This window comes from Anas acuta, chromosome 13 (assembly GCF_963932015.1).
Source record: "Anas acuta chromosome 13, bAnaAcu1.1, whole genome shotgun sequence".
NCBI classification, from domain to species: domain Eukaryota; kingdom Metazoa; phylum Chordata; class Aves; order Anseriformes; family Anatidae; genus Anas; species Anas acuta.
The window spans coordinates 19382083-19402070 of NC_088991.1; the positions used below are offsets into that span (position 1 = coordinate 19382083).

General features: G+C 39.5%; 1 long non-coding RNA gene across 5 annotated transcripts in view; it reads left to right on the forward strand.

Moving 5' to 3' along the window:
* The window catches only part of LOC137863741 (uncharacterized), an 86763-nt gene that overhangs the window by 51996 nt on the left and 14779 nt on the right, over positions 1–19988 (forward strand). For all 5 annotated transcript variants that reach the window (XR_011101100.1, XR_011101099.1, XR_011101097.1 and 2 more), the window contains one exon: positions 749–838. This is a non-coding gene — a long non-coding RNA (uncharacterized lncRNA). The remainder of the gene's footprint in view (positions 1–748; positions 839–19988) is intronic.

The window sequence follows — 19988 nt, forward strand, 5'->3', positions numbered from 1 at the left end:
CTTGAAGACCTTAGATACTAAAGAACTGTTACAGATGGTGGAAACAGAGATGGAGTATGTATCTGCAGTAGTAAACATTTGAAGGGATGGGGAGGTGGCTAGTGCCAGATGGATGATGGCGGTGGGAGTTGGGATCGAGCCCTCTAACTTGGGACAGTGTGGGATTAAATCCCATAGATGCAACTGCCATCTCTCAGTACCAAATACGAGTGTTGCAGACTCAAAGCTACTTACATCTTACCAAAAAGCCGGTGTTACGAAGATTTAATCTAAATTGTTTTAAAAAAGAAGTCAAGTGTTTGGTGCAAAACTCTACAGGACTATTATAGTTCTGCTTCACTTAAAAATCCACTTCTGATTTCCTTAACATCATCAGTGACATTAAACATCTGTTGATCTGTTTGAGCACGAACCCTGCATCTCTCCTTGTCTCAGTTCTCCATGTGTAAAATGAGAACTGTACTTCTATACTTATCTACGTTTCCTGTGTAGATGGTGAGCTCTGAGAAAAGCTCTGAGAAAAGCAGCTCTGTATTACTCTGTGGTTAGGCAGCACCCATCCTTGCAGAGCTCTTATTTTATCCAGGGATTTCTAGGTCTGACCACACAAAACAGCTAATTGGTGTCATTTATGAAATGAGTGGAATATTTCCTCTACATGGCATTAGATTGGGTAGCTAAAAGAAATCAGTATTTGTTACCACTCTTATATGTTAAACAAGAACTTATTCTCATTTCCTTGTTTCAGGTGGTCTGAACAGAGGTCTGTGTTGGTCCAGCTCATTGGAAACTTTCATGCTTAAATCAGGAGGATGCTATAGTTGGAGCTAATCTGTGAGTAAGTTTTCTGGAGGCCTTTATGTCTCCTGTGGTTTTTGTTATTTTTTTTTTCATTACTTTTTTTTTTTTTTTTTTTTCCTGAAGGAGGCATTGCTCCATGTCTGTCTGTGTGCGGGAAAGAGAGAAAGAGCATTGCCTAGAGGGTTTCAGTTATCACACTGTCTAAATATCCCTTATTTTTAGTAGGAGTCTTCTGAATATGAGATCCCACTACAGGTAGGTGAAGTGACCTCGTTGGTTTTGAATCTGCTCTTCCCTGGCAGATGCAAGGCTGCAGCTTTGAACAGGAACCCCCTCCTGCTCCATGCAAAGCTCTTTGAATTGCCCCTGATATGCTTCTAAGGCTCCCTGGTTGTGCACGAGGCACTTTGAAGATGAATGCCCCAGCATAAGGAAAACATGAAACAAAACGTACTCCCTTATGTCAGAGTATGCTGCAGATTTCTCAGAGATCTTCAGTACAATGGCTGCTCTTTGGTGGGTGAGAGGGAACAGGCTGGTTCACCAGCTCGTCAAAGCAACAGAGCAAAATTGCACAGGGCTATCCATTGGGTGGTAGATCAGGCACAAGAAATGCATTTGAAGGTCTCCACAATATTCAAGTCTGGCAAATCTTAATTCAAGTCGACTTCATTGGATCTTGCTTAATGAAGACAATTTATTTTTATTATATTTTCTTCCCCCTGAAGTTTGCTACTTTTTTTTAGTGACCCAACAACAAATCCTGCCTCCATAGGTACAAGATGGTAAGATATTGGGCAAGTGTTTGAGAAGTTGGAGATGGATCATTTCCTTCTTTTGGATGACTACAGTGCAGACATTCAAACTCCCTGTAAAAGGAGAAAAGCAGAACCCTCTGGGCCACAATTCTTCTCTGTATGTGATAGATCCCCTTCCTTCCAATCAATTAATTGCATCCTAAAACCATCTATTTCTCACCATTGACTTTAAAGGGATTTTAGATGACTAGCTCAGATATAGCTGTCTACCGAATAAGTGATTAAAGTTAGGTTAGATGAGCTGGCAAACTAAGTGGATTTTTTTCTCTTTTTGTGCAAACCCTAAATCAAAGGAATCTCATCAGAGAATTATAAAATACAACCTTCAGAGGGGTAGTCATCTACTTCCATATTCTGGCATCTGAAGGGAGGAGGGAGACTCCCATCAATTTAGAGAGAGGTAAAGATTTCATCTTTCTGTCTCTCTCAAAATCATGGCCATGTTGGGAAATTTAGACATTTATGAGATTTGCTTAGCCAAATATGGATTTTTCTGTTTGTCTTTATGATACTGTAGCAAAAGCAGAATAGTCACTTTTTTTTTTTTTTTTTTTTTCCCCTTAGACTGCAGATGCAGTCCATGTGACATTATAAACTGAAGTTTGCAGTGGCCCTCTCCCTGTGACTACAAAATACTCATAAACTGCAGGTGCTTATTGATGGGAAACCTCCCAAAGAAGCATTTATCAATTCACCAAGAAAGGAATTATCACCAAAAAATCCATACGAGTTTTACCTGTATTATGTTTGAATTTTAAAAGCAGGTAAGGTTGTAAGTGATTTAAGTGTGACCTACAAGCTTCTGACAATTGGTGAATATTTCCTTTGGGTTTTAAAAGTTGACAAATCTGATGCATATTGTACTTTTTTTTTGAGTCAATATTAAATTCCAGGATTGGAGAAAGCAAAGCAAGGGATGACTTAGTTTAGTTTTAAGTCAGGATGGGACTCACTGTGACACAGTGCATATATTTGTTTCCTCTAATTTAAATGTTAATTTCTTGACATAATGGCTAAAATATCAAATTATTATTTAAACCTACAAATAAAGCGAGTGTCCCTTTTCCTATCTGTAAGTAATGCTCTTCTGCCAAATGATAGGCATGACTGTATTTTTTCCTAATCAAATCTGCATATCTTTTTCTCTGATAGTCCACTGCTGAATATTGATGGTTGTAATAATTGGCTCTTTATTGCTATATTGTGATTTCTCTGGGATGTTTCAAATTTCTGCAGTAAATCCTCTTCAGTTTTACTTCTTTTATGGTTTGGTACTCACAAAAGTTGCTAATTCTGGTGGAGCTGTAAGGCTGTGAGCATGAGTCAGTATTTTGATTTGTTGTGTAAGTCATGTATCGGTATCTAGTAACTCTCCATTTCTCTTTTCTAATAGAAATACCTCAGTTGTTACTGGCTATATTTAGCAAGCAAGCTCAATCTTTCTCCTCTGTCTGTTATTTTATATCTGTCCCTAGCTTCAAGGGTTGGTGGCACTCTATGGTGGCTAAATGCAAGAAAATCTAATAATGCCTTTCTAATATACCCATTTATCTGGTATCATATTTTATTTTAACTCTTAATGCAACTGTATAATCATTGCTCCATTGCTGTAATTGGATTTGGAAGTATATTTGTGCAATTAAATTACATCTATAGCATTTCTATAAGCTTATTCAGAGTAATTAGTAATCTTAGAGTTTTTATTGGAATCATACTTTATATCCACTGTGCTCATTTTTCTCTTCAAATTCTCCAACACATTTGCATCAATTTTGCTTTTTGCTCTGGAATTTCTGGCATAAATAATCATTAAGACTTCTTTTTCTTCACTGCGAATGTGAACAGAGTCTAATCCAGCTTGCATTGAGGTCAATGGTAATCTTTTCATTTGCTTTAGTGGGAACGGGATCAAGCTAATAGGTTGCAAACTGCATTCAAGGCAAACCCATGTCTTGTTGAAATCATTGAGTAACAAAGGACTGTATATTGATGGAAGATATAAAATAGCTGATTGCTTACAGATTTTCTTGCCAGAATATTTATAGATTCTCTTATTCACCTTTATTACTGTTTAGCTCATAAGTTATAGTATCCCACCAGTTTTTAAAGTACTGATTTTAACTCAATGTTTTTGACAAATAAATAAACCCTTTCAGCTGAAGATTTTTGCCAACAGACTAGAACTTTGCTTTCCAGGCACCAAGTTATCTACCTATTCATTTCATTTAAAAGAGCTTTGAAGTTGGGCATTATTTTGGTTAAAAAATAATATATTTTTTTCTTCAGTTTAATTGAAAAACTTTTTATTTAAAAATTTATTATTTACTTTTTATTTAAAATTTTATATTTTTTTAGCATGTCACATTAGAGCTGTATTGGTCCATTAGTATAATTGGTCCTCTTGCTGCTGAATAAGAAAACCTGGAAGCACTTCCATCTAAAAAGACTATTCTGCCAAGTTACTCTCCCAAATAGTCACAAATTTATGTTGTGCACGTTTTCCAACAGTTTTATTTTGCAACTGCAGAGTGCTAATTACATGTCCCAAATCATGTAGATAGATAGATAGGTAGATATAGATATAAGTATGTATTTTTAAACTATTGCAGCTTGCTTGCTAAGGAAGTTTTATTTATTTATTTTTCCTGCACAGCTCCCACTCTGTTGATTAGGGGTTTGTTGCTTTGTGCTGTCTCTCTCTCCTTCAGGCAATTAATGATTGCAGACTACTCTCTAACCTACAGATTTGGGGAAGGTTATTGAGAAGGTGATATGCAACAATTGAAATTGTTTCTGGAGTTTAGAAATGTCCTTAGTCTTTGCGGGCCAGGTGTCCAGGTGTCCTGGAGCTTGGAGTTGAAGTGGTGCTGGCATCCAGGAGTGAAGACGTTTTCCTGTGCTATTTATTCAAAAATCATGTCAGACTCTAAGGTTGGAAAGAACATTGTGACAGATGGTAAACTGCTGTTTAATTCTTAATAAATTGTAAAAGTGAATGGTGCCTATCCCATCCCAGGTAGAAGTTGACCTTTGTAGACTTGAGGATTATCCCCTTGGACCTCCAAGGAGACCATGCTCAGCTGGTGGAAAGGTGGCTGGTAACTCTGGGCATGATTTTAGAACTTCGTGAGCCTTTGCATGCTGGAGTGTGTTTAGTTTCAAATGACAGGATAACGTATCTGTATGTCCGTCCTTTTGATTGCAAATGGGTTGGTGAGACACTGTAGTGGAGATTTTGTAGCAGTCTTTCCATATGTAGAAGAGTTGTTTATGAGCCGTAAAGGGAAAAAAAAAAAAAAAAGACCTTTAAGTTCAGCCATTTCACTAATAATAATTAGAATGAAGCAGTGTGAACACCCATGCAGCTGAAATACAAATCCTTAATACAGAAATTATTTGCATATTGTATGTATGCCTCCCCACTACCACTAATGGGAGCTGTGTTCCCAGATCAAGGGGATGCTCCTCAACAGAGGTCGGGTTTTGCCAGTAGATGCATGTGAGCAATTTGTACTGAAATTTTGTCAAAAAATGACTAGTGTTTTGCCACTTTAAAACCATGGAAACATCACAATGTTCTTTTAGAAATGACTCCATGAATTAATTGCAAATTATTTATTAATGAAACAAATATTCAGCTGTCACTGGTACTAAACTACACGATATGCTTAATGATTATTTTTTAAGAAAACACTTTTGTGTTTGTTTGATCTGTGTAGTGCTAACAGCAATAGAAAAAGAGGGCAGAATTTGGTGTTGGAGTGGAAACTTGAAAGTGGCAGAAAGAATAATGGGAGGAGAAACATCAACCAATAACTGCAAAATAGGTGAAAATGCAAGGAAATTACAGTTCCTTAAAAATTACATTGGAAAACCCTCTTACTCTAGGCAGCCATGGTTAAGTCATGAGTAGAGAGTAAAATATGGTGACACAGGCCAGGAAAGCTGGCAGTGAAAGTTTTCACAGTGATGTTAATTCAGCCTCATACCACGTCTGTAAAACGAGCGTGAAAGAACTGCCCTCACATGGGGTGGGTAAATGTTTGCAGACTACAAGGAAACTCTCAAATGAATGCGAAATGTTATCTGTATTTTTAAAAATCATGATAAAAATAAACCTTGGCAATTAGGGAACACGTGTGGATTTGGTCTAGGACAAACCCACCAGAGCACTGCGCCGTGGTGTGCAGCTGTTCCCAGTGCAGCACTGGGTTAAATCCCACTGGAAATGGCTGAGCAGCAGTGAGCCTAACGGGGCTTTTTTCTCCCCTTTGCTCTCAGTGGCAAGGGGTGGATATAAATAGATAACAAAGCCTTTACTCTCTTTGCTGTGCTATTGATGCTGTTTACAAGACCAGGAATGCGGGCCAGTGTATGAGCAAGGCAGGTACGGCTGCGTTCTAAATAAATCTCAGGTGTCCTTGTGCTGTTGCTGCTAAATTATTTACTGCTCAGCAAGCGTGTGCCTGTGTGAGATATTTAAAGGAGGGTATTTGAGGTGAAACCCCATCAGTTTACCCAGAGCTGACACTGGAATATTCATTATCACATTAAATCTAACCACAACGAAAATGAAGGCTTCCGTTGATTATGTGCTTGCATAAAAGATTTCTTTGGTGGCAAGCCTCTGTGACGGAGATCTGAATATAAAATCTAGTAAATGGAAACTATTTTCTTTATGGTAAATTTTCCTTCTTGGAAGTTATGAGACTTGGCAGATTTAAACCCATGTTTTAAACCCATGGTGTATTATACGATTTTTAACTGGCCACAAGCAATACGAGCACACATTATGTGTGCTCAGCCCCAGCCAGGAGCATGGTTCAGGATTTCCTATACAGAGAAAAAAAAAATCCTGATTTGCTAACCAGAGAATGGTATGTAGTTATCTCAGTTTAACATTAGCTTTGGGGGTTGGATGGTGGCCTCCTCTTCTGGAGTGCTGAGGCAAACAGAGTTATCTGCACACACCTGCCTTTTCTTGTCCCCCTTCATCCTGACTTCATGCTGGAGCAGAGTGAGCAGCAGAGCTTGGAGATGTGTTTGAGGAACCCTTTGGTGTTGTAATTGTGGAAGAGTTCAGTAAAAGGCAAGGGACTGGCCCCAAAAGAGATGAAAGCTATTCCCTCTCTCTCTTCATCCATCCTCTTTCCCTTCCTGCCTCCTCTCTCCCAGGGATCCTGTTGAATATAAAGATTGAATTAAATCTTCTTCCCTGGGGAACAGAGAAAATAATAGAAATGATTAAAAAACACTTTGAAACACCACCTATTGAGCAGATTGTCCCGTAGGGAAACAGGAGGGCTGCCTGTTCGAGCCCACCTAGCTCTGTAAAATAAAAAGGAAGGCAGGCTTTGATGGAGGTAAGCGTTTACAGAAATAGGAGAATAAACACCTGTTCTGTTAATGCTGAGTGATGATCACTCAGTAGTTTATTGAAATATGCAACTGATTACATCAGCACAAATAATACAACCCCACCAAAAAAAAAAATAAAAAATCAAGTTCCTTCATTCCATAATACTTACAACGGACTTTCTACTCAGGCAAATGGCATGGAAGCAACATCATGATCTGAAGCCAGGCTCACTGAGTCATAAATGGCAATTGATAAAGCTTGATTTGAAGTGTGGTTACAATGAAAGCATCATCTTCCAGAGTAACATCAGCTTGCTTTCTAAGAAGGCTGAAGATATTTTATGGCACATTCTTCTCTTTATGCCTCCTGTTTTCATCTTTAGTTGTAAATGTACTTAGTGTGCAAGAATAAAATACAAATGTACAGTAAATACAAAAGTTCCAACCACCTTCAGCTTTCACTGATGCTTGTAGAGAGCATAGAACAGAAACAAAACGATCTGTAACTATAACTGAGTCCAAAAAACAAAAACAAACAAACAAAAAAAAACACAACCCACCACCCAACAATCTATGTTTAATCAACATTTAAAGGAGATATTACATGTGCCACAGCTCCCCTTTTATATTGCATTTAACGTCCCCTTACCTGCCCTTTAGTTTTCATGGTTTTCCTTATTTTATCCTTATTCCTTATTGTCATTGAATCATTATTTCAACAGGATTTGCTTCCTCACTGCCAAAACAGTTATGCACTGCATTCTGTGCTTACAAACCAAAAAGAATATAAACATACTTTTGATGCAAACCCAATCTAATTCATCATGTAGCTGCGAGTTAGTCCATGGATCATTGATCAGAACAGGTCTGTTAGTGGAGAAAGTTAATTTGTTAATGGGAATGTCTCCAGTCTGGTGGTGTGTAAGCTGGCTTTGGTGCTGCGAGCCAAGGTACTGCCAGAGTGCAGGTAAGGGAAAGTGCACAGGGGACAAGCAGGGACCAGGACAGAATGATGCCTGGCACAGACACTAAAAGGGCAAGTTTGGAGGGACTGGTTGGCTGGAGGAAGACTGAAGAGGTTCTGTTCGAGACAGATGTGACAGCAAGAGGGAAGGCATGGGGGAAGACTGAGAAGAAAGTAGATGTGGATGGAAGAAGTTAAGGCTGCTTCTCAGGCTGACAGCTTGAGGAGGAAAGGGATGATTTGGGTATGTGGTGAAGAAAGAAACACAGAATGTGGGGTAAGAGGCTGGGAGAGGAAGTGTGAGGCAGATGTCTGAAGATGAGAAGCCACCACCAGGTTGGTCATGCGACCAACAGAGATAAAGAGGTTAGAAAAGGCTAGTGAAAGTGGGATTTAGCAAGAAAATGGAAAAAGAATCATTTGAGCTTTATGGAAAACATTACTATTATCATTTATTATCAATTTACTTAAGTATGGTTTGTTTTTTATCTTATAAACAGCTTCTATCAGAAAGAATAGAAGGCAAGTTTTAAATGTAGGCTTTACTTCTGCTCTGTTTATTAGAGAAGAGGCTTGTTTTACTAATATCTTGTAAGTAAACATAGTGAAAACATTCAGTGTGATAGAGATAGATGATTAAGATGATTAACCATTGAAATGTGGTTCCACACTGAGCATGTAATTGGCAATTAATGCATTACTTTATTTTCCACTTGAAAGTATATGATTTTAGGTCTTGGTCTTACAATGCTTGGCACATAGGCAGAGGCATAAGAAGTCAGCCAGGCTCCCCAAGGGTGCTGGACTCTTCCTGTTTGTGACACATGTTCAGATCGTGGCTTAAATAGTATAGCTGTTCCCTTGATCAGGTACTGCCTCATTTACTATATGTGCAGACTACCTTCCCAGTGGCACCTTGACTGTAGGTAGATCAGGGACTGCAGCATCACCCTTGAAAATAACAATAATAACAGAAACACTACTAATAGTTAGTAAAAATGGCACTGTATTTTTTATGGTTAATTTTAGAAGACAGAGTTCATTTTTGGCCCAAAGCAGTAGATGCAAGCATCGAAGCAGGAAAAAAAACCTTTTAACAGAGTAGAAATTTCAGCTGCGAGATGTAAAAGGAAGTTGAGTTGAACACTGAGAAAATTTCAAAAAGATAAAAACGATTTCAGTTTGGTAGTTCTTCACTGGTTTTGCAGTTTGGCAGCTGTCAACATCTCAAAATATCATCTCACCCAAACTGTTGAAAGAAAGAAACCCTTTGATTTTTCCCTTGAGACTCTGAAGCTGAAAATGGACTCTTTGTAGTCTCAGCCTCATTTCAGACAGTTTTTTTTTTTTTTTTTTTTAAACATTCTTGCTGGCAGGAACAACTAATTCATAAATAGAGTCTCTGTTAATTAAATAAGTTTTATCGTTTAAACTTGCCTTGTAAAATGAAAAAGAGAAAGTAAATCTTTAGCATATTTTCTTCTTTATTACAAATCTTAAGAGACTAAGCATCACATTTCTTGCATCATTAATAATGCAAATTAGTTTTTGTTTGGGTCTCACATAAGTTTATAGTTAGAAGTAAATATTTAATGTAAAGATCAGAGAAATCTAATCATATATAGCATAAATTTTACTTTCTAGTTATTGAAAGTTAATGTAAGATTGGAGGCACTGTGGTTTCTGTTTATTTAACCTCTCTTGCTCTTGCTTTTCTTTCAGTAGAACTCTTTGTAACTTGTCATTAAACACTGTTATATTCCTCCAGTATCTGTTTTTACTATCTTTACAGTAGCCACAGTGTTCAGCATTTAATACCATTTTAAAGTAAAGGTTAAACATATATAGCATACTTAGGGCTATAAGGATTATAGTTTTGGTCCTGATTATTGGCAGGAAAACCAGGTGATTATTTACAATAATACCTAAAAACGTGTTGACTTTGCAGCAGTTTTTCCCTGGTTTGCTTAATGAAGCAATAGTCAGATAGCCAAATAAGATTAAACAACACCCCAGGCCCCTGTTTCTTGTATAGTAATGCCTCACGAGCATGAGAATAAAATGATTTGACTTGTTTGCTTATTAACACAGGGATAGTTAGTGGCTAGTGTATATACCCTGTAGTAGGTTTTTCTGCCTTGTGTTTTGCACATTATTCCCAGAAATATTGTACCTCTCTCCATATGAAATGTCTGTAGGTGTGATACTTTACAGCATTGCAGGACACCCATATTGGCAATACCAAAGTATGTGGTAGCAATGACATGGTACACTTAAATGAGAGCTGATAAGTCTCTGTTTTAAGCTAATAATCAATATAAGCCATACACTCTCTATAGAAATGCAAGATCTTCCCTGCACTCACACGTGCGTCTCCATATAAATTACGGATATTTTGCAAAGACATCTGTGCTTTCTGTTGTGATTTTGTGTGTGTGTGTGTGTGTGTGGTGGATAACAAAAAATAATAAGTATCCTGTTATTTTGTGCATGAAATCTGATAGCGAATAAGACACCAGAGAGAATTCTTTGCTGATAAAAATTTAAATAGATCCATTTATCAATGTGACAGAGATTTGACCTGAAAGTTAAAGTGTTTGAAAGTTAAGTGGGGTTGTATAAAGGAAGTTGAGGCTGTGCTACAGATAGACTCTAGTTTTTGTAAGTTATTAAATCAAAATAAAAGATATTGACAAAACAATAAATTGCCCATATCACCCCATCTAATAGCTTCTGGGAGCACTAAATACATTCTCCACACTAAAGATGTGTGAAGCCTTTTCCTTTCTCATACTTTTGTTCTTCTACTTGAAAACATTTGTGCCATGGTTGGCTTTGTAACAGAGCCACAGAATTGTGTGGGTGAATGCTTTGCCAGGCAACTTGCTTGGAGCAAGCATCTTGGGGAGCAGGAGCAGTGGCACTGCTCTTGTGTCAGTGTTACTGCTGAACTTCGCAGATGTGGTCCTAATTATGCTCCCGGGGAAGAAAAAATAAAACGAGGGCACTGCTATCCGCTACACGAAGGCAGATCGTGCTGCGGTGCTCTCTGCTCTCCTTGGGAGTCCTCGGTGATGTTTCCACACTGCAACCCCCTGGGATTTGTGGAGTAGCGGTGTCAGGGAGCAGCTGCTCTTTGGGACGTGCTCCCTGTGCGCGGGGCCATTTTCGGGATCGAGGAGCCATGTGGCAGTTAATGCTGCCTGCAGAACGACGCCAGGCGAACCCTCTGCAGCGGCTGTTGCCTTGCTTGGCAGGGCCGGGGGGGCAGCTCTTCCTCCCAGCTTCATTAGCTGGAACCCGCTTCATCCTCTGGCTGCTCAGCCTCCACAGGGTTATGGGGGCATACCCCCCACCTACGGCTTCCCCACCGAGGAGAGAATGAGCCTGGCTCTCTTTGGCTTGAAAACGACACAGATTTGAGACTATTTCCCCTCCTGCCGATTTTTCCATGGAGAGGAGCGGGGAAGACATTACTATTTATAGTGCACAGTGCGTGTACACAGCATGGCATCCACCGGCTTTTCAAGCGAGCATCCTACCCGTTTAGAGGGGGGGCTCTCCCTCCGATGTCCTCAGCGGGCCTCGGCCGCTCCCATGGGAGCTGCCCTGGTGGCAGGGGGACATGCACTTTTGGAAATTGCCCATCTCCCCTATAGGTTTCTTTTACTTCTCTTTACCTTAAAATACTTGCCTCCCTGTCCAAAGTCACAGCAAGTTGTGCTCCCAGCATGAATGAAGGGAGAGTTTTAAGGGCAGGGAGAGGGATTGCCCTAATGCGCTGAAAGGGTTGCAGTGCATCTGCATCATCTGATTTGGGAACGGAGCGCTCATCTGTGCTCACAGCCTGGACAACCACGGAAATACCTAGATTTGCACTCCACGAGGTTGGTGCTCCTAGGTGCTATGGCACTCATGGTACCTGAGCATGTTCAGTCCCATCTATGCATCCCACTTCTAAACAGGAAGATTGTTGCTTTGCTATTTGTTGTCTAAAACTTCCAGAATAGTAGGGATTTTATGCAGTAATGCACTGGAATATGTTCCTACACCCTGAGGAGCCCTTCGTGCAGAATGAGTCCCACTCAATGACCATGCCTCTGTCCTACAAAGCATCCAGGTACAGGGGTAGAACAGCCAAGGGGTGGAGCGAAACAAAGAAGAGTGCATTGATTTAAATAAGGCTTTTTAGGGAGACTTTCAGGGGATGAGGGCCAGCAGCAGGACTTGGGTTTTCCCACTGCCCACTCAGTGCCCGGCTGCTGGGTGACGTGGCGTCTCCTTCTGTTTGTTTATGGCTTCAAAAAATCAGAGCGTCTTCATCCAAGCTCCATTCTTGATATGAAAAAGATAGCTGACAATGGCAATAAAAATAACAGTAAGTGGTTGGAAAGGCCCAGCTCAAATCATGCTCTGTCAACAGCTTTGCAATCTGTATAAATATGAGTGGAAAGACAAACAACTCTGATTTCTCTTTAAGAATGTGAGTATCCATTGTCGTAGATTTAAATTAGGATGTTTTACTTGTACTGTATGTAAATTCATTCTTGGCAAATAACCCATGTCCACTAATGTATGTGTATTTTGGGTCTGTATAGTTTTGGTCTCTGTGAAATACAATGAAATTTGATAGCACACAGAAATACTTGCATGGAATGTCACATTTTTTGTGTGTGCTTCTCACATATCCATAAAAGAGTTTACACATTTCTAATTACTCATTCAAAAAGAGACTTTACAGCACTTTTAAAAGAGAGCCAATTTTTTCCCTACTGTGTTCTGTTTTTACAGCTTGTGGAAAGCTTATTTAACGAAAGTTTAAGTAATCAACGAAAGTCATTTCTGAGAAAAGACTGACAGATATGAAGCCTCTTTTCACACTTCATAAGAGGTGGAGATAGTAGCCATAAAATTTACAACTGAATAGTACTTTGTTTAGTTTAAGTTATAGAATTATTAGTTTTTCAGGCATGTGATAGATTCTGGTCAGGTTAAGTATTATAAATGATTAGATATGCTTTGTATAGCTGAGCTGTGTGTGCAATACAAATGACAACCTGCCCCTCCAAACCCAGCGCCCTGTATGCTCCTCCAGGGCTGATGTTTTGCTAAAAATATGTGTTTGGAGCTGACTTAGGTTCGTGGTATATTAATAAAATGCTAGCAATATGTTCCCTTCATAGTGACTCACCTCTGGCTATGAATGTATGAATTCCCAGGCCATGGAAATGAAAAGCCAGGGCATGTCGGGTGAGAAATGAGGCACCGGGGAGTTTAGCTCCATCATCATGTCTGTCCCAGCTCCTGCAGAGCGGGGAGACTCAGGTTTTACTGAGGTCGACTGCTAATTTTACCAGATCTTGCCCAGCAAGAGGAGAGCTCTTCCTGCAGCTCAGTCTTTGGGATGGAAGCCCCAGAGTGAGCTTCGGCTCATTTCTGATCGTTCCTACTGCTCGAGGAAGGACAAAAATTGAGCAGAAGTCTTGCTATAGAGTGACTGAGGGGAAGTGATTTCTTTTTGCAGTTCATGACCATTTATATGTAAAAAGAGCTGAATACTGAAGAAGACCTTAGCTGTATTATGAAACTGAACAGTTCTTGAGAAATCCCCATTTCAGCTCATAGAAATTTGCATACCTTTTAGAGACAGTAAGAGACATGAATCTTTTTAAATATTATGAGATGCCCAGATGTTATGGCAATGGGTAACACATCCAAATACTTACTGTGACATCTAAATAAGCAAACAAAAGCAATTACTAAAGGCATTTAAATGTTAGTCTCTCTGTATCATCCTTTCATCCCAGAGTTTTTGTAGTGCTTTAGATGTAACTGCTTACCCAGGAGCAAACAGCTGAGAGGTTTTCATAGTTCTTTAAAACAACAAATTGCACGAGCCGGAGTCTAGTCCCATTGCAATCGCTTTGAGGTTTGCCGTTGGTTTCAACAGGATGAGAGCAGGACATGCATTTGCCAAATCAGGGACATATCGTTCATCCTCACTGTGGCAGCTGGAGTGTAACATTAACACAGTGAAGTGGCTCACCACAAAACTTGCATCAATATGCAGTTTAAGTGTAGCATAATGTTTGTATTTGTTTTATTCACTTTTATGAGAGCCTAATACGGCCAGCCTCATAAAGCTCAATCTTGCACCAGTTTAAAGGGATGTCTGTGTAGCATTTACTGGTTGTTCATAAATGGTGGTGGCACTTTGTTACTGTCCACAAGTTGTTTTTTGAGCTAAAGGTTTCAGTCATTAAGATGTGCAGAATTATCTTGGGCATAGTTTTAGTCCTGGAGGAGTGATGGGAAGAGGTGCCTTGGTACGTTTGGCATTTGTGGAAAATGGTGTGTGTACAGCGTGCCATTTGAAAGCTGATACACACGATACCATTAGCTGCTGTATTAACAAGCACTTTAACTAAATATACAGAAAATTCTCCTGTGTATTTATGCAATGCAGGAAAAGTACTTATCATTACCAGTTTGCAAATTCCCAGTGTTTACCTCTGATGTCTATCTCATCTCAATTTAAGGTTTTCTGGGCTTTGAACACTTACACTTCAGGTACAGATCTCAATTACAGTAGAAGTGCCTCGATTTGTCAAACGCTATAGGTTTTCAGCTCCGGTTGAAATATCAACAATTCCTAAATCCTATTCAGTTCACTCTGAAAACTGTATTCTGGGGGCGTTCAGCGATCCTGCATTCAAATGGTTAATTTGCACTACGTTCTGTTAAAGAAAAGGAAAACTGTCACCCTGTCATTTCAGAGTCTGACACTAAGCTTGTCAAAAGAGACAGCTGTTAAACTGAATTACTGTTGACATGCAGAGAAACGGCCCTTGCCAGATGTAAAGGACATCTGCGGCAATGAAGTGGTACAGGGTGGCTTTTAAAATGTGGTCATACTGGTATTTGAATAGAGCGTCTATGGCATTAAAACGTGGCCTTGACTCAGACAGTTTAAGGCAGCGAACCAGAGCCAATGAGAAGCACAAAGAAGTGCTGATCTGTTGCTATATCCATAACTTATGCATGAATATGAAAACACTGCGGTGTCAAAGCTATTAAGCTCTTATCTTGTATCCAGGAGGATGTGGGTTTAAAACACAGTAAGAAATATTTTGTATTTCTGGGTCCTTGAATGTACGGATAGGTGAGGTGTAAATTCATAAGGTGGATTATGCAGGGAATGAATAGAAATAAGTCTTCTTGTCTTCAGCTAACAACTGCTCAGACAAGAATTGCAAAGGGCATTAAGCTTGTGAAGTGAGTGCTGGATGTGCCTTGCCAGCACTCCCGATAAGGCTGCCTGCACGCAGAGCACATGGGTGGGTGGTGGGGAGGTTGTTCTTTGGAGGGGGCAGCAAATAAAAATGGAAATAGCTACGTGGAGAGGCTGGTAAAATTTTGTCCGTATATCTTAACATGATTTACATAAAAAAGTCAGGATACCAAATTCATTTTGTAAAAAATAAAAAATAATAAAAAAAAAAAGTAGGGATTATGAATATTTTATGATTTAGCGATTGAACCGACAGTAGGGAATTCTGCACATGATATAAGTGTGTGAGTCTTTGATTTGCATGTTTTTAGGGTAGAAATAAAGCTGTTTTGGAAAAAAAATGTATCAGTTAAGCAATTTTGCTAAATGTATGAAAAATGAAATGTTATGAGATGAAGCATGTATTCATTACGAAATGAAATTGATGTTTGAAGCTAAAAAAAATTGAGGCCAAACATCATTTTGAATATGTTAGCAGATCATATCTTGATGATTTATTTGTATGTTTAGTGGTGGCAGAAACCAAAGAGTTTGCCATCTGTAGGGAAGAAGGCAAATGATGATATTTCTAAATCACACAGGCTACACTGCTCCTTTCTGCAGGAAATCAACAACAATTTGTTTGAGACAGCAAAAATGTTACAAAGGGCAGGTATGAGAGGTGTTTTCTCTCTTTGTAATAGGAAAAATTTGCTTCCAAAGGACCTGGGTTTCTCCATGCAAGAAGGCTGATGCTGACTGCATGGAGCTTGTTCCCTTGTGCTTCATCAAAGAGCTTCAGATGAGCTGGGTGATGATCTGTCTCTGAGTTGGAGCCCTGCTTTGCTCCATACACCATACATCGCTCCCTTTACCATACAGAGCATTTAACATCATGGTAGCATGTGCTTTAGTGCTGTGACTCACTCTACACAACACGGAGGACCATGGGGCAGCGCCGCTGCCGAATCTGGCCAAATAGCCTGTTGCACATGCCATAGGTGGTGCGCCCAGCAATCCTTACTGCTATGGTTAGCTGGAGCACAACTGCGTTACAAGTACAAATATCTAGGGTCTAACACAGTCCTTGAAAATGTGTTTATCAACAACTGTCAGAGGTCTCCTACATGTGAGGGAGGCGGTAAGTAGAGTTGGCATTCAACCACCATGGCACTGTGCAGAACACAGAGGGGCTGTTGGCTTTCTGTGGTCTCCAGGAGCCAGGGTCTCCTGCTTTGTCCCAGTCTCTGCTCGCAACCTTAATTTAAAAGTTCTGAATGTATTCTAGCTTCCAGATGATAATAAGGCAGGTGGCTACCTAGCAGGGCTGCCACCATTTAATGGATGTGCTGCAGGGACCACTGGAAGCCATGACGAGCTCCCAGCCTGTAAAGGACAGGGTGAGACAGAGCTAAGAGGGAATTACTTTCCATGCATTTTCTGCCTTCCCTCTGAGGTTCTGTGTGTGCTGTTGTCTGTGCTAAACCAGCAACAGTAGTGCTGAAGTGCTCTGCAAAGGCAACACCATTGCAAAACCATTCCTGTGGTTATGCTGGGGTGGGGCTTTGGGTGGTTGCTGTCACCCTGACAGTCGCAGAGGAGTTGTCTGAACAAAATCTCAAATATACCTTCATCAGAGGGCTGGCGTATGCTGCAGTAAAAAAGGCTGAAATCTCAATATTCACTCTTAACCATTGAGGTAGAGCCGCAGCTCAGTTTTGTAGGTTTTATCCAGTGCAGACTTGTCTATTTACACAAGTTTAGTTATGCTGTAATTATTAACTTTTTACAAACAAGCAGGAGGTGGACCACTTAAATAGACAGCAACAATTGTGTTAATAGATGGCAGGTTTGTCTGTGATAGCTCTTGTAATACCATCATTAGTTTATTTAAGCTTACCATGAAAAATCTTTTTCTCCTATTCTGAGCTCTTTCATACAGCTTCCGATTTTGATTGACACTAACATAAAATAACTAACCTATAAATTATAACGTATGATTTAAATGAGGTATAAATGCATTATTTGTAAATCACTGCAAGGATCATCAGTGTGCAACATGCATGGTTTTAAGAAAATAAAAAATATATTACCAAGATGATAGTAAGGCAGAATGCAGCTCTTCCTGTGAAGCTCTCACCACATACTCATGTTAAGTGTAATAATCCAACAAACTAAGAAGAGAACCTAATGCCGTCAGCCATGTGAACTTCATCATGTAATCAGTCCCAGGTCAAAAATTAACACTTATGCATTCATCACAGAAATGCACCTCTCGGTCTTTGCTAGTTGTCAAACAAGCAAATTTCTGTCACTGAAGTCACCCCAGAATTCAGGTTTGTAAATATCTTTGTACTCACCTGTTTGCTGATGTTGGAAGGACATCTTTCTTTCTCATTTTATTCAAGCCAAGAAATGAAACTTCCTGAGTGTTGTGTGTTCACTGAAAGATGCTTTCCTCCGACTGTGTGTTGGTACAGTGAGCAGGGCTGAATTACTCCAGCTGAAGATCTACCCCAAGCTTTAGATTCCCAGTTAAGTATCACAGACAGCACTGGAACTAGGTCATTGACAAACAGAAAATAATACACAATGGCTTGTTATAATCCATCCATTTGTTCGGGAAACCAGACATCTCCAGGGAGTAAAAGGACTCCACATTATTTTTTAAGTACTGTATTTCAAATTAGTGTTTCTAGTTCAACTGTTGCGTAGCCTGGTAACTGTTCATTACTGTGAGTAGGATTTCACACAGTACTTATGCTGTCCAAGATCATCAGTACCACGGGCTCTGAGTTTGGTCTGAAAGGCCATCACGTAGTACTAGTGCTTGGTGAGTACCATCAATGGGCTTTGGATCTGACTGTACCGGTCCCGGAGTAGAAGATGTGGCTCTTGCCCTTAGGGGTTTGCAGTGTGAAATGACTTAATAGTACATTTCAGGCTAGATCTGAGTGCATATTATGAATGACTAATTTATTTCCTGAATTTAGGATTTACCCCTGCTAAGACGCATTGTGAGTTCTATGAATGTTTTGCTGTAAAACAGGTAGTCCTCTTTTTCTCTGTAGTATGAATTTACCAGCCAAAGTGGTTGTTACTGTTCTTTGTTTGAAACTTCGTGGCATGTTTCTGGCAAACACCTGGAATACAGTTTCCAAGGCTGTGGACAGCAAAGGGCATGTCTAACAGAAATAAAATGAGACTGATGGGACAGCACGATGGGAACTCTTCTCAATGTTGAAAGCCATCAAAAGAGCTAAGATATGCATGTATGCTGTAGCTCCATGCGTGATCAAAATATTTACCTGGGTTTTGTGCAGTTCAACAATGCAGAGAGTTTGAGATCATCATAAACTATAACCCCACTATCTCCCAAACATTTTCAGTGGTGCAAAGTCTTTTGTGATCTAAGCTAATTCGCAGTGGGACTAGTCTTGAGATAAGGTCATGAGGAATTATTTTGTTTCTTTAGTACAGTTTTCTCCCATGTGCAACTCTTGAAGACCAGCTTCAGACTGACTTGGTAAACTGTGTTCTGCATAAATATACTGATAAATACCCACTGTGACTTAAGGTAAAGTAGAACCAGAGATGTGCCAAGAAGGAGGTTGGCTTCCGGTCCATCTTTGTTTGCTCTGAGCATATTTGTTATTTCGATGTTATTTTTTCCTTATCACTTAATCTTTTTGTAAGCACTGTGAAAAGCCAGGTAGTATATTTAGCTCTAGACCATGTCCATGAAAGTTTTTGAAGATTAATTTCACAGGTACAACCAGCTTCTCCAAACATCAGCCTTTTCTCTGTTTAACCATAAATGTAGGTATCTAGCTCTTCCTGCTTTGTTCTCTTTTTAGAAATATCATTTATTACACTGAGATGAGTGACCATGGCTAAGTTTCCTTTAAATTGAATGGAAAAGCCACTTGTAAATACATTTTCTCATGTAAAGCTATCGTCTCCTTGTAGGTAACCACATTTCTAGCAGAGGAACAGAGTTTTGGCTATTTTTGCTTTTTTCTGTAATGATTTTTCATATTTTATAAAAGCTGTAGGTATAGGTAAAGATGAGCATGGGTATTGGTAGTGCTCACTGAGAAGCTGATTTTCAGAAATGGGAATCCCACGGGGCTGACTTTCAGCCAGGTGACCAACACACTTTGCCTTTTATTTATTTATCTGGCTACTTAGCCCTTCTTACAGTTTCTCTTCTATGAATTAATTTACCCTATAAAGCACCTCCTGCAATAATCAATGACTCATTACACTGAAAATGAACGGGAAAGATTAATTAAATTAAAAGTATGTAAGAGGAATGTTCAACTGTTTTATTGCAAGTGACCCAGATGTTTAGTGCTTTCTTTATGCTGAGTTCTCGTAAGTTACAGCAGAGGTTTTTACCTTGAGCCACAGGGAGTTCAGCTGGCTTAGAGTGTAGTGATATTTCCTAGACACACTGAATCCAGTTCATTTATCATCAATATCCACAGGAAATAATAATCTGTTTATACATCACATTTCTCTGAGCTCTGCAAGGTTCTTGTTATGAATTCTTTCCAGCTGCTTTTCTCATTCCCACAGAAGAATTGCATGTGAAGGGTTACTGCTTACCCATCAGTTACTGTAACAATTATTGACTGATAACCACTGGTAATTCCAACTCTGTGACAATCTTTGATAAGGATTTTCTATAGTTATTATGCTCTAAAATGTTGCCTCATCTGTAAAGGTCTTGAACTTCAGGTTGGGTAGCTGACACAGCTGCCTTTTCTGGATC